Below are 15,949 nucleotides of genomic sequence, written 5' to 3' on the forward strand. Positions count from 1 at the left end.
TCGACTTCTACACAATCAAAGTTCAAGTTTTAAACCCATTCACTTCAACTGTGACTAAGTACCTGAGTAAGGTAGACAGTGATTGGTATAGCGATGCGAGTTAAAAGTAAAAATACAGAAGAATTCCGGTTTTTATATAGATCAATACCCACTAACCCTGCCCAAAGCGCTTTACAAAGGGTCTCTGACTAACAGCAACACACACACATGACGCCTGTTAAGCGATATTACAATTTTTTCCGAGAAAAAACAACGCTGTTCACGGCCAGATACTCATTTTACACCTGAGTACGGTAAGAGAATGTGAGTAGGGAGACTTTTCCAAGGACTCAACTATGCGCCGAGCAAGGCTCGAACCCAGGACCTTCCGACCCGACAGCAGCGAGTGTTAATCTACAAGACCACATAACCGCACGCTATTGAATGTTTACCTCTCTCTCTCTCTCCCTCTCTCTCTCTCTCTCTCTCTCTCTCTCTCTCTCTCTCTCAAACATACACAGAGACATACTTTCTCACCCTCTCTGTGACAGTGATTAGAATACAGATACCAGTAAAGTGAAAAGAAACATGTCAGGAGATGTGAACTGTATGAAATAGAGATTTTGTTCCGTACGATCAGCTGCTAATTGAAGAATTGAAACATTTTTTGAAAAAAAAAAAAACAAAACTGAGAGAGACAAAAACTTTTAAAATCTTTCTTCATAAACGATTTTCCCAAAAAAATATTTTTACCTCCTAAAATCATGATATTTAAGAGACGGTCCTATGTTTTCGTTGGAAGAATGTTAAACAACTGTGAAAAAATGTGTATTCAAATTTTTGGCCAGAAAATTCGTCCTTCTAAAATATCGATCGATTTAAATGAGCCTCATTTTAGCAAAAACTCTTAGACCTGGGACTTAGAGTCCTAGGTTTACGATTATTTTTTTTGCCAAGATAATGCCAAGTCCCAGGTTTTAGAATTTTGCTAACATAAGGGTCATTAAATCAACCGATATTTGAAGGACGAACTTTCTGGCCAAATTTTTAATAACTTGTTTTTTTTAAAACAGAATACAGCAATTAACTGGTTATATTCAAAAGTTTTGAGTTATCACAATGGAATCAAATTCTCTAATGTAAAAAATATTAGAGATAGAGTGAGAAAGAGAGGTGGGGGAGAAGAGGTAGAGAGGGAGAGAGAGAGGGAGAGAGGGAGAGAGAGAGAGATAGTGTGTGTGTGTGTGTGTGTGTGTGTGAAAGAGAGAGAGGGAGAGAATGTATGTTTGTGTTTTTGAGAGAAAGAGAGGAAGGGGGTGGGAGAGAGAGAGAGAGAGAGAGAGAGAGAGAGAGAGAGAGAGAGAGAGGAAGAGAGAGATAGATAGCTAGATAGATAGATAGATAGATAGATAGATAGATAGATAGATAGATAGATAGATAGATAGATAGAGAGAAAGAAAGAAAGAAAGAGAGAGAGAGAGAGAGAGAGAGAGAGAGAGAGAGAGAGAGAGAGAGAGAGAGAAGAGGGATGAGGAAGAATAGAGGGGGGGGATTGTATATTTTAGTATTAACTAAAAGACTCCGTTAGTTCCCGGCACCTGTGAATCAAATGGAACCATGTTTCCAGTTCATTCATTAAAAGTGGCTTTACGTGGTCTTGTACCATGACCCTCACGTCCGGACTGGAAGGTTCAGGGTTAGACCCGTTTTGAGCAGCGTATTGCTGTGTCCTCGGAAAAGGCTCATTAATCACATTCTCTCACTGCACTTAGGTGTGAAATGAATACCTGGTCATGACCAACAGTGTCTCTGTCCGGAAAATTTTTGATATCTCCTAACAGGCGTCAGGTCAGGTCTTGTCCTACATGTTAAATATATTGCTGTGGGCTAGGAACCCATTTGAGCACGTAGAGTTGATATCGTGCTATAGATAGTATGCGCTTGGCCAAGAAGCTCATAACATTGCCATCCTGAAGTATAATGGACCAACACACAAAACTGTGTGTATCCATGAACGTTTATAGTCGGGTTAATACAGTTCAGTGAGAATTACTCATAAACGCGGATGGCAAAAAACAATAACAAAGACCTGAGTGACGGCATCTTCGAACTATCTATATAAAACTCATTAAAAAAAAAACGTTTGTGTTGCCCTTCTTTCTTCTTACTAATAACTTCCCAATATTTGTCACCGCCTCCGCCAGTTGGTCACACCGGAGTCAAGTATTGTGATATATTGAAATTGCTTTACCCTAAGGGCACAACGACTGCGTCAGAGTTTAAGAATCAAATCCATCATTCTTTCAGTGACCACGCTGAACATAGCTTGACAGTGTTACGAAACGGAACCCCGCATAGTTCGGCCTTCGATCAACTTTCTGGTATTGCTAATTATGCAGTGAATGCTTTTCTCAATTAGTGAATGCGGTTGACTTCTGTACTAAAATGGAGGTTGATATAGCATGATGCATAATTTATCATTTGTATTCGGCCGGGCAATAATTTAGCCTTAAGGTGCTCCTACATTGATGCGTCATATTGACGGAAGCACGAATAACAGGGTAAAAGTAGAGAACGATGAGAGCTGCCTGAGACAAAATAACGTGAGCTGTAATATAGGGAAGCAAACACTAAATGTGCTCGTATAAAGTAATAAACAAAAATGAATAAAATAGTTTTTAAAAAAGAATAAATTACCAACACACGGAACGTTTTGGGCTCAAACTCTTCTTCAGCCAACAACAAAAAATAATAAAGACATAAATACATTACTAAATTCCAGATCAACGACAGAGAAATTTTGGTAGGTCCTCTCTGTAGAAGAAATATCTTGGAATGTAAACAAAAAGAAGCGTTCGATGTGTAACTAAGGAGTTCCGTTGAGTTCTACCCGCGTTTCTCCCCTTTTTAAAGCACCAAATTATATGCATTGTTTTGTCTTGCGCTCAACTTGGTACTCCTTAGTTACATATCCACCGCTCCTTTTAGTTTACTTTCCAATAATTTTCTTCTACAGAGAGAATCTACCAAATTCCCATGTCGTCGATCTCGAATTTTGAAATGTATTCATGTTTTTAATGTTTTTTTTTTGTGGTTGGCTGAAGAAGGGTTGTGAGCCCGAAACGTTCCGTGTTTAGTATTTTGTTCTTTTTCGAAGCTGTTATATTCATTAATTTTTAAAATAACTTTTTACAGTCCACGGCTTCTAGCAGCTTAGTATCACTTTAAATGTGCTCGTAAAGATCTTGTAAAAAAACAAAAACAAAAGTCAAATCGACCCTTTCTGATGTGAGAACCCTGAATTTATAAAAAAAAACATTCTTTTTCCAAGGAGCGGGGAAGGGGAGAGTCACATCAAAGGTCAATATATTCAATTTGATGGAATTTTAGATTACGAGGCGCAGCGGTTAGACAATCGTCCTTGATTGTGTTCAAAGTTTGTTTTTCTCTTTCTTCGAGAGAGCTTGTTAAACGGCAATAAAAGAGAAGTGCTTTTTGACACTGAGCGAAAATAAAATGATATAGAAAGTAACGGAATTTGTAGGACAAGACGAAGGGAGACCAGCAGAGATAGACCTAGAGCAGAGGCCTGTGGAGTGACGATATCAAAGCCTCGGATATAACCTGGAAAGAGATGAAAAATTATATCATTTGAACTTTTATGTAGCCACTTAATGCACTCAAAGAGCTTTACAAGAGGTCCAAGGCCAACATCACCGTGTGGTATGTAGGATGAGATTTGACACCTAACCTGTAAGGCAATTATTATATTTTTGTGCGGCTGTGTGGTCTAGTGGAATGCCAATCGTTTTCGAGTCGGTATGTCCTGGGTTCGAGTCCCGCACTATGAGGCACTAAATTGAGTCCTTGGAAAGGCTCTTTAGTTATAGTCGCTCCGGAAACTCAGGTGTAAACCAAATATCTGGCCATTACCGGCGTCATGTCTTGTCCGACATTTTAAGTTTTGCTGTTGGCGAGGGACCCATTGAACACGTTTAGTGGGCATTACGTTATATAAATGCTTAAGTAATATTCTCGAGTTATTATTTATCCGTTAGAGACCACGCTGTTACCGTGCATGTATTCATTTTACACAAGGATAACGGTGAGAGAATGTGGGTAAAGGCCTTTGCCGAGGAATCATCTTCGTACCGTCAATAATAGGATTCGAACCAAGGACGATTAGGTTCGAAGGTGAGTGTTATATCAGTCCTACCACAGGACTAAAAGGCCACGCAAAGCCACATGAAGACAGGATAAAAAAAGACATACAACTGCTCTGTCGCTCTCTGGATTTAATATAGTTCCAGGTTTGAGGGTCATTTTTATTGATCGATTTTTGAAGGACGAGTATTCTGACCTAAACTTTTTTACGTGTGTTTGTTTTTTTCAGAGAACGGTCTCGCAGTTGAAACCCTATAAAGAATAACGAGGCAAAAATCCAAGTGTGTAAGAAAAGTACTTGATTATACTATTAAAATATGCCGTTCATCAATCTGGCGTGGTTTGAAAAAATAAACCCAACATGTTATAACAAAATTTGGACAGAAATGTCGTCCTTCAAATATCGATCAATTAAAATCACCTTCTTTTACTCAAAACTCTTTAACCTGGGACTTCCTTGATCGATATTTAAAAGACGAATGACAACAATTTAAATTTAAATTTTAAAAAATAATAAATCAGAGTTCGGTAGCAAAGAGATTCCGTTTTTATCAGATCTCTACCAAAGTCCGTTTGGGGCATTGCTCTCTATTGATGTAAATTGTCGCTATATTGATTTTCCTGATCACCGATCACAGTTTGAGATCGATACCTGGTAATTATATGTACATAATAAACTTTGCACCTGATACTCTCAATTTGGTAACGTTATAATCATTGCCGCGTTTTGTTCTATAATATAACAGTCATAAAATGAAATGTCAAATGATGTCGCTGTGAAAATATGTAAAGATCTAGATAGATTTCATTCGTGTCATGTGTTCAAAATGATTGCTGTGCAGTGACGGTACTACCAAACTGGTGAAATATTTGAAAGTGCCATTCGTTTTCAATGTCTAAAATGAATAAAACAGCTTCAAAAAAGGAACAAATTATCAAACACGGAACGATTCGGACTCAAAACCCTTCTTCAGCCAACAACAACAAAAAACAGTAAATACAGAAATACATTACTAAATTCCAGATAGACGACCTTCAAATTATCACTGTCGTCTATCTGGAATTTAGTAATATATGTAATGTATTTTTGTCTTTATTGTTTGTTGGTTTTTTTGTTTTGTTTCTTTTTTTTTTTGGCGGGGGGGGGGGGGGTTGTTTGGTTTTTTGTTGTTGGCCGAAGAAGGGGTTTGAGCCCGAAACGTCCGTTTGGTATTTTGTTCTTTTTAAAAGCTGTTATATTAATCTTTGTTATTACTTTTTACAGTCCACAGCTTCTAGCAGCCTAGTATCACTTTCACTTTTCAATATCTAGTTGACTCTTTTTAAGTAAACAAATTAAAGTAGTCCGCCTTTTCTTTTATTATGTTGGAATCAATCGGACCACTAAAAATGATTTTAGTATTAATTAAAATGTAAAGAATTGTCATCTTTTGGACTTTTACAATATAAGAATTTATATCACTATTCTGCACCGTAACGATTAGAATTTAACCCAACATTTCATATTACGTGGGGTCCGATAGCTCAGTTGGTAGAGCAATCGATTCACAATCAAAGGGTCCGAGATCGATCCCGGTTGCAAACCCCCTGCTCACCCATCAACGATCGGGTAGCTGGGTCTGTTAGAACTGGCGGAAGATTCTTTTCGATAGACTAGAGCGTCCTATCCAACGGGTAGCAAGCAATTGCTATTGTCCGTTTCAGGCTATAGAAACCGGGATAAATTCCCGCTCCATAGGCCTAATGGCTCTGAAGGATTCCTTTATATGTGTGTCTATAAATTCACGCTAAAGCATCTACTTCATTCCGACATAATACCTCATTGAAACAAAGGATTACACTATTTATATGTACATATTGCTGCTCAAAGCTCGAAGAAAATGAATAATAATGTGAAATGAAATGTAAGCTTCAATTTAATATACGAAAACACATAAAATGGACTATTCGTGTTTCCCATTTATCAACAAAACAGGATGAATGACACACTACAGACGAATCATCTGTAGTATTTCATTCATCCTGTTTTGTTGATAAAGGGGAAACCAGGAAATTTCCATTTTATCTGTTTCGTATATTAAATTGAAGCTTACATTCTATTTCACATTGTTATTTATGACACTATTTATAGAATGACTGTGTGAAAGGGGAAAATATAAATATATGTAGTCTTATTTGAGACTATCGTTGTGAGACCCAAAGTGTAAATCTGGCATTGTGTTGGAATTTTCCTGATTAAAACATTTGTGCATAATGTCAAAATGGCATGGTAAGAATTTGGAAGTAAATTTTCACTCTGTTTTTTTTCCCTTTCTTTTATTATCTTTTGCTGTTGCTTTATTGTCCTTTTTAGAAGCAAAGGTCACTTTCCTCAATAAAGCAATTTGATATTAGGTAATCAAAATGTAATATTTTAAGAATTTTTTTCGAAATTTTAACTCACTCAACCCTAACACCGAATATATCCGTAGTTTACCCCGGTTACTTTTACCCCATTCCTATTTATTACATTTTTCTGAGACAAATTATAGGCGTTGTATCAAAGTTAACGTTTTTAGTTTTTGCATGTTAATGATAATTGGATAGAACTAATACGCTCATTTTTTAATACATTTTTTTTTCCAATTTTGGAAAGTAGCAAAAATATCCAGGATTGATTGAGTTAATCCATACAGTGGGTAAATCATGACATAATGTTGTTTTGGAACGATTGGTGGATCATAAACAACCATTTTTCTATTGAATCCATAAAGACTTGGGTTCTATTGGACAATTGGATGTGTGTAACATGCCTTACGCAAGGACACAATATATTAGTCAACGTTTGCTTTCATTGCCACATGGAAGGGACATTTCTCTAAAAGAGTAAAACGATTAAAGTGTATAAGATGGATTTTAATTCTATTTTTCATCTACTGGAGTAAACACGAAACAGCCAATAATCCACTCCACTATCAAAATGTATTACTTTGATAATCATTACCAAACTGTCAGCATACATGAGCCTTCATTTTTGGAATGTGTCTTGTCTCCGTTTAATCCTAATTATATTCTTTAACCTGTATTACGTCACATAAACATTTGAAATATGTTTTCAAACTGTTGAACACATTACAAGTAGCCTATTACTATTTCTGGTGTGTACCACTTTGTATTCTGTTAGGAAGCGAGGAATAGGCAAAAGTCGAGTAATTTCTACCAATATACTGATTCTGTGTTCGTTGTTTATAAAATATGGATTCAAATTTAAACAAAACAATATAAAAATCACACTTTTTCTGTGCATTTCTGTTTCTTCAATTAAGATTTAATCATTCACTTTATACAATCTGTGGTAAAACGATATTTCAAGTTTTAATAACTTTAAAATCAACAAGTCAGAATGTCAATCGTTTTCCTTTTAATCGTTTCCGCAATTCAGTTGCATCATATAAAAACTGCAACAATTAACGACACGGACAATCTGTACAAAGACTTCATTTTTAGCATCAACAGACGATATCGACCGGTAGCCGACCAAACCAATCCATTGACAATAACTTTCCAGCCCGGTTTAATTTTTTTAGAGGATCTTGACGTGGTCAGGGAATCCGTGAAACTCAATATTTTATTAAACATAAGATGGACGGATGAAATCAGACAATGGGATCCGTCTAATTATGGTGGAATAACTCATTTATCTCTTGAACCACTGGACATTTGGAGGCCAAGATTGAGTTTGGCTAATTCTGTAGGAGACCGCCACATGTTTAAAGACGATTACCACGCACCTCTTGTGTTATTTTCTAACGGAATAACATCCTGGTCACCCGGAGGCATATTTGAATTTAGCTGCAACATGGAAGTCACGTGGTACCCTTTTGATTCCCAGCGATGCGAGATGCTAATCACATCAAACGACAACCCCAATGACCTCGTTATGGAATTTGGTTCCTCTGTCATTGACACAAGTATGTACCATTCGGACGGAGAGTGGGACCTGACCAAAACAGAAGCATTGATTAAACAACTGCCTGCGACAGAAGTGGCTTTACTGAGGTTTGAATTCGCACGAAGGCCTAACTATGTGATTGTGAACTTAATCCTTCCCATATTCTTCCTGTCGTTTCTGTCTCATCTGGTATTCCTCGTCCCCATAGAATCTGGAGAACGATTGTCTTTCGCCATTACAACCCTTTTGTCCATGACCGTCTACATCAGCGAAGTCTCCAGTTCCCTTCCAAGAAACTCCAATTCACTCCCCTTACTTACTCTTTATCTCTCTTTCATATTCTTACACTGCGGCATTAACCTTGTAGCGACTTGCCTTGTTTTGCTTCACTACCACTCAGTTGAAAAAAGGCAAAATAAGTTAAACGCCGATACAGACCCCAAACGCGATGATAATCACATTTTGAATTCGAAATCCTCATACAAACCAAGCTTTTCTAAGATTGAGGATAACCAAAAACATAATCCAGTAGTAAAAGAAGATTTCTTCCACAGCAGCTCGACGTCTTCTATTGCTGAACATGGAAATGAATCTTCTAAGATATTTGACCTTGCATCGGCCGAGACGACACATTTCTCTTCAAGGTCAAGTCTGACGTCATCGAACGCACAGACAAGATTGAAACGTAAAGTCTACATGGATGACATCATTACCAAGATGACAAGATCAAACTTGCTGTCCAAATGTCAGAAGTTTCTTACTCAGTACATCAGCCGTGTTGATTTGGTTCTATTAGTAACAACCTTAATCTGCTGGTCAGTATGTACTTTAGTGTTTGTTTTGCTGACCAAGACTGGAAGCTAAAAAAAGTGTGGGTATTTATTCCGGCGACATGCAAGCTTCCACTCATTACTCCCCCCCCCCCCCCCCCCCCCCCCCCCCCCCCACACACACACACACATATATATACATACCATCCACTGGCGGTTGGTCTATTGAGCGAAGTTGTTTTGTGCCGCCCTATACTTTTCAAATTTAGCAGATACTGCTTTTCGTCTCCGTTTTTGCATATGCTGCTTTTCGTTAACACTCGCGCATCTCTCCTCGAGCCGTGATAGATACATAACGAAGGATATAACGAAGGTTGTGCGTCATCACAGACGGCTCTCTTTTTCTTGTTGCCCCACGCGATGTGATATGACGTGAGACAATGAGCTGAGAGTGGGGTATGGGGGCTACCATGAGCCAAAAAGTCAACAGGCCGCCCAAGCATTTTATATAAAAGACTGTTTTCTTCTGTTTTAAAACTTCGGTTATCCACCTCCCCCACAAACAACTGATACTCTTTATTGCTAAAATAACTAGTTCAGGCCGGCATATTTAGTTTTGCACACCTTGAGGCCTGACTTGGGAGAAATCAAAACCATATCAGTTTTATCATTGGAAGAACTGGTTTGTTGTAATCAAAACATACGAATGAAGAAAATTACAATAAATATCTAGATTTTATTGCTATTCGTTTTGCTCAAAAGGATTTTAATCATCAATACGAATATTACACAAAGAGGCCCATGATGCTATAAATAAGAATGCCAGTTCATTAACCCGACAAACAGAGCATTTCAACTTGTAATGTTATTGTCTTTGGAGTAGATAAGTAGTGCATTGAGGTTGGATTTTCTATCCTTCTATTATTGACTGTTATCACAGTTGATATTCAAAGGAAGTAATTTTATATGGCAGTCAAGGAGGACTTGATGGCAGTCTAATTGCTGTTGTCATGTTGTTCTTCGATTCATGCCGCCTTAAATAAACAACCAGCAACCGCCCCTGGCCACCCCCCCCCCACCCCCAGACACACACACACACACACACACACACACACACACGCCCAAACACAAAATACATACATACACTCAACTCAACATATCACTACAGTATCTTTCTTGTGTGTTTTTGTGTTTTTAGCATAACTTTTGTAATCTAATGATCATAAATTAATTATAAACAATGTTTGAGCCAGTTTTCACAAGACAGATATGAAAGAAAACTGACGTCATGCACATGAATTGCTTTTCAATTTTTAGTGAAATGTGTTCGCATAGTATTAAATTTTTAAAAGTCTTTGTCGGGATCGGGTGATATTTTATTACGTATTACTTCATAATATTATCACTATATACTCGCATAGTTTTATTTAATTGCGGGTTACTAGTTCTAAAATCAATGCCAAAATAAAAATTACGAAATTACTCATTCCATAACCTTGCTCAAATGTAAATGTTGTTAACAACGCCACTACCACATTATCTCATTCATCTGTAGTGTTTCATTCATCATGTTTGTTGATAAAGGGAAACTCGAAACGTCAATTTTATCTATTTTCGTAATTAAATTGAAGCTTACATTCAATTTCATATTGCTATTTATCACCTTGTTCAAAAGCAAGCCAAAAGACAAGAGTAGCCTCACATAGGCCTCCTAGTTTCCTTGTAGTGTCGAGCGGACACGCGAATTTGTCTTTCGAATCGAACAGACCACTTTATTATAGTAAAATCTAAAAATAACATCAAAAAAGGAAATAGGGTTCCTATTTCATAGCAAGTGATTGTCACATAACCATGATTCACCTTTATTTTTTTTAAAGTTTTATTTTAGTAATACAAACACGAGAACGGAGTTCATCTCACTCCAGTTATAGTTTGGTAGGCTTATAAAAACTTTACTTTCTTATATTAGATAATGATTCCTTTACTAGCCTTCTCTTTGAATTAATTTCAAATTGATGAATACTTTTCTTTCAACTTTTGTCACGTTGCCACTTATTAAAAAGCTAATTGATGTAATCTTCATTACTTACTTCTCTTAACCCTCTCCTTACCAACTATAGATAGAATGCGCTTGGCCAAGGAGTTCACAACATTGCCATCCGGAAGTATAACGGACCAACACACAAACTCTGTGTAACCATGAACTTTTATAGTCTGGTTAATACAGTTTAGTGAGAACAACTCACAAACGCGGATGGCAAAAACAATAACAAAGGCCTGAGTGACGTCATCTGCATAATATCTATAGGAAAATCGTCACATTCGTTACGATACAACCAACCATTTTCTTATTCAAATTTCTTTTGTGCATCATAAAATCTAAAGAAAATGAACAGTGTGTTGTAGAGCATGTTTTGCTAAATAAATTATTTATCGCAAGAACTTACTGCTATTGTGTTTGAGTGATAAAAAATATATTTGTGTGTTAGTTGGATGTGAAGTTTTGGGGAAAATCCTGAAAATGACTGGTAAGGAGAGAGTTAAGAACTTACCAATGACGGTCACACTATTACACTCCTCTCATATTGCCTATATTATTAAAGATTTATATCTTACTCTCGGGATTTTATGGAGCGCTTCACTAATTTTGATTTCCGCCATTAAGACGCCGGGGTTTCCTTTGTCACATTTGCCAGTTGAATTACTGTCAAGCCAGGGTCCTGACGGGAAGGATTGCAAATACTCTCAGACTAGAAGTGGAAACTCACAAGTCCGCACGAAATATCGAACATGATCATAATCTCAGCAAGATCGCATAAGTTACGTAATATCATGATATTCTCATTTGTAACTGTGATCACTATTCATTTATAAGACTACTCATTTAATTAAATTTCATCTTTCAGTTTTTATCATCTTAAACAAACTCGTTATTTGTTTTATTTTTAAGTAAATTATGGGGCCTTATTTATCACATTTTTATTTTATAAATGTAGTCGAGTAAGCTCTTGAGCACTCTTCAGACCATGACACAGAGGACTGAACGCATACCTTGTGTCATTCGTCTTCTGATGTTAGAGGAATGGTATCTTATATTCTAACATAAATATCAATACGGTGGTCGTCAATAAAGATCATCCATCATAGCTCTTTCACGTCCCGTAATCCTTTCGATCTGCCTATAATAAATCATGTTACTAAAATAGTTATGCCACGTTTATGTAACCCATTCATTATAAGTACTCTGAAAGTACTGGTTACATAGACACTTCCATTGATTTAGGCACCGGAAGAGTTGATGGTTTGTGTCACGACTGTTCTTCCCAAGTTTGACTCGTCGGGTTGATCACGGGCTTTGTAAAATTAAAAAAGTATCTTAGTAGCATTGCTTATTGAATGGGGAAACGGCATAGTCAACGTGCTATATTATTCGCAGGTCAGATAACCCAATTTGATAATATGGGCTCCTTGTTTTAATGAAAATACTCTCAAACCGACGCACAACATTGTCCATTAAAACAATTTTAATCAAGCCCATAATAGGATTCAGTAGGCTGATGTCACGCCGCCTGGCAACGGCGGCCATCTTGGTTCTAAACAAAGAAAGTCAGTACTTTTTATTCTTCATGCTGGCTAGAACTTTTCATATGCCTTGTGATCAAAATGTGTAAAAGTCAAAACATGATCAAATTTATGTGGGTTTTTTTCCCTCTGGAAACGCTTTTATGCTCGCCGGAGAAATATTTCATACGGGCGTCCGCCATTGTTCCGATAGTTTAGAGCCAGTGTTACTAAGTTACCATGCGTCATTAGGAAGGAAGTGACGTTACGACTGTTGAAGAGTATTGCGTTCGGTTATCAGACGTGCAAATACTCGTACATACGTATTTTTGAACTCCTACGTTTGGAAATTCGAGCAAGTTTCTTAAACCGCTGAGAGCTCTTGGAAGCTCGCATTGCGAACAACACAGGAGTTGAAGAATAGCATGTAAAAAAAATAGGGCTTGGGACCAAAATTGTTCCATACAGCCAATGTTAATTTTTTGCCAACGAACACAGAATTAATGGCAAATCTAAAAATTACAAAGCTTACTTTTTACAGATTGATTGATATGCGAGGAAATTGCGACTCTCCTCTAAATTGAGGGTAATTGTATCGCCCGTTGACTCACATGATTATGTAAAAAATCTGCTGGGGCACAATGATTGGTCATTAGCCGAAGGGAAGGGCAAATAGCCCTAGTTTAGATGAGATCACAGATTGGTTTTTACCTGCAACGATATCATGTATAATATATTCATTTACCTTAAGCGACATAATTTCAGGTTTGTAAAACATTTTCTCACGGATTAGAATAATTTGTGGAATAAACCAATATATGGGTGAACTCATTTTGTCTTTCCAATCGGAAGAATATGTTTGTCAACAGAAAACCTATGATATAGGTCAAGGTTGAACTGAACTCATTTCATTTTATCGGCTCAATAGCGGCTATGTGGTCTTGTGGTATGACACTCGCTTTCGGATCGGAAGGTCCTGGGTTCGAGCCTTGCTCGGCGCATAATTGAGTCCTTGGAAAAGGCTCTTTACTCACATTCTCCCACCGTCAGGTGTAAACTGAGTCACTCGCGGTCAACAGCGTTGTCTCTGTCTGAAAAATTGTAATATCGCCTCACAGGCGTCATGTCACGTTATACATGTTACATGTTGCTGTTGCTGTTTGTAAAGCGCATTGAGCACGTTTAGCGGATATTGCGCTATATAAATGCTCAAGTTTAAGCTCGAGTTTAAGAATAGGTTTGTCAACAAAAAAAAAATAGAATTTGGGTAATGGTTGAACTTATTTTATTCTATATGTCCAATCGGAAGAACCAGTTTGTAAACAGTCTTCCAATTTATCGTCAGCTAAAGAACGATTTGATATTGCATTCGATTCAACAATTTTATATAAAAGCTCAGCATCTTAATCAACATTTTTGCCTTTGCAATTATATTTGATAGATTGATGTCGCATAAATATATTTCAAGATTGCAGTTGTTCACTGGAGTTCTGATAGCCCCGTGACTATGTGTCACTCACTTAAATGTGCGAGCTTTTTACTAGTTTCTTAATATTATATCACTCCAGTGACCTCACAGCACGTGTCATTTCTTATCAAAAATGTATCTTATTTAAAATCCTTCTTCCTATGACTGGCTCTTGAATTCAATCATCCTTTAAGAATTATAATCATTGTATTCAAGATGCGCCAAGATCTATTTTTAGTACAACCGGATACGCGTTTGAGGGAGAAAAGTATTTCCTGAACTCCTACATTGTTTTTACAAAATATACTTGATAGGAGGTCTCAAGATATCAAGTAAAATCGGGTTTTTGCCCAAAACGAAATGAGTATAAGGAACTTAGATGAACAACCTTGACGTCACTCAGATCTTGTGAGAATTACTCACAAACGTGGATGGCCAAAAAAAAAAAAATACACAAAAAAAAAAAAAACAATAACAAAGGGCTGAGTGACGTCATCTTCGTTCTATCTATAAACGTTTAAGTATGACCTATAACTACACTATGTGTAGTGTTGTGTCTGTTGGCATTTTACATTCGGTTGGGGGATGTTGCGACTATTTTTCTAAATTCAATGCATCAATAATGACATACTGTCACAAATGAACATTGCCAAGTAAGTAAAAATAAATTTTCTAAGTAAAAGTTGTCAGATTGTAATTCTTCTTCTTCTTCTTCTCCTTCTTCTTCTTCTTCTTCTTCTTCTTCTTCTTCTTCTTCTTCTTCTTCTTCTTCTTCTTCTTCTTCTTCTTCTTCTTCTTCTTCTTCTTCTTCTTATCATTTATTATTATTATTATTATTATTATTATTATTATTATTATTATTATTATTATTATTATTATTATTATTATTATTATTATTATTATTATTATTATTATTATTATTATTATTTATATTATTATTATTATTATTATTATTATTATTATTATTATTATTATTATATTATTATTATAGTATTATTATATTATTATTATTGATTATTATTATTATTATTATTATTATTATTATTATTATATTATTATTATTAATAATATTATTACATTTATAGTAATAATAATAATAATAATAATAATAATAATAATAATAATAATAATAATAATAATAATAATAATAATAATAATAATAATAATAATAATAATAATAAAAACAAGATTGTAAACAAATAACGCAAACAGTAACCAGCATGTTGTTTCGACAAGTCCGATGTTGTAGGTTTATTCTTCAATATTAAATACCTTCGGAATAAAATTACACCCATTAAAATCTTTCTTGTGTTTCATGTCAAATACAATTTATCGTTGATGTAAACACACAATATGAAGAATCACAGTAAACCAACAATTACAAGATTGCCTTTAAAAATACACATACACAAACATAAAGAAACACCACAGCAGTCACTACTAAATCAGAATCAAGAATAAATATAAGAGATATGTTTATAATAAAAATGAAATACAAATAAAAATGATATCGTTGAATATTTAATTTTTTTTTTCTAGCGGCCACAAAGCACACTCTGATTATCTTTATTTGATGTATAAGCATTACGCATTCCATACTTAAATTGGAATTATCAATTACAACTCTCAAAAGATATATTTAGCAACACATGCTTTATTGGTTTTTACTCATGGAATCATTGAGCAATGCAAAATATGGAATTGAGATTTTACAAAATTAGATACGAAAGTTTTGAAAAGTACTTGGGGGAAAAAGCTACTAGCGACAGATATCAACTTTAGTGATATATTATTGCTGTTTTAAAACTTTCCACCGCGCATCTGTTTATGATTTTGAAACAATTCTGAAATGATAAGTTGACCAAAACATCTCTTTATCCCTAAGTAACAATTTAAAAGTTACCACGTCCGATACAAAAGCCACCTGATACATCATCCAAACACTGCTATTTATTTTTTTGATCATTATTTTCCATTGTCGATCTTGTATAATTAACCAGAATGAATCCGCCATTTATTTTTAGATTCTCTTGTGAAGAAAATCATTTTTCTTTCAGATCACTTCTAAAAAACGTT

At 35.7% G+C, this 15,949-nt stretch overlaps 1 protein-coding gene across 1 annotated transcript in view; it reads right to left on the minus strand.

Annotated features, from left to right (window-relative positions):
• Window positions 1-15,096: 15,096 nt before the first annotated feature.
• Window positions 15,097-15,949, minus strand: part of LOC144979294 (uncharacterized) — a gene marked incomplete at its 5' end in the record, with an annotated part of 1,187 nt that continues 334 nt past the window's right edge. The window contains 1 exon segment of the mRNA XM_078925920.1: window positions 15,097-15,949. This exon segment is cut by the window's right edge and continues 334 nt beyond it.

The sequence above is a fragment of the Berghia stephanieae genome, chromosome 9 (genome assembly GCF_034508935.2).
Source record: "Berghia stephanieae isolate SIO BIC M18660-M18661 chromosome 9, UCSD_Bste_1.3, whole genome shotgun sequence".
Lineage (NCBI taxonomy): Eukaryota > Metazoa > Mollusca > Gastropoda > Nudibranchia > Aeolidiidae > Berghia > Berghia stephanieae.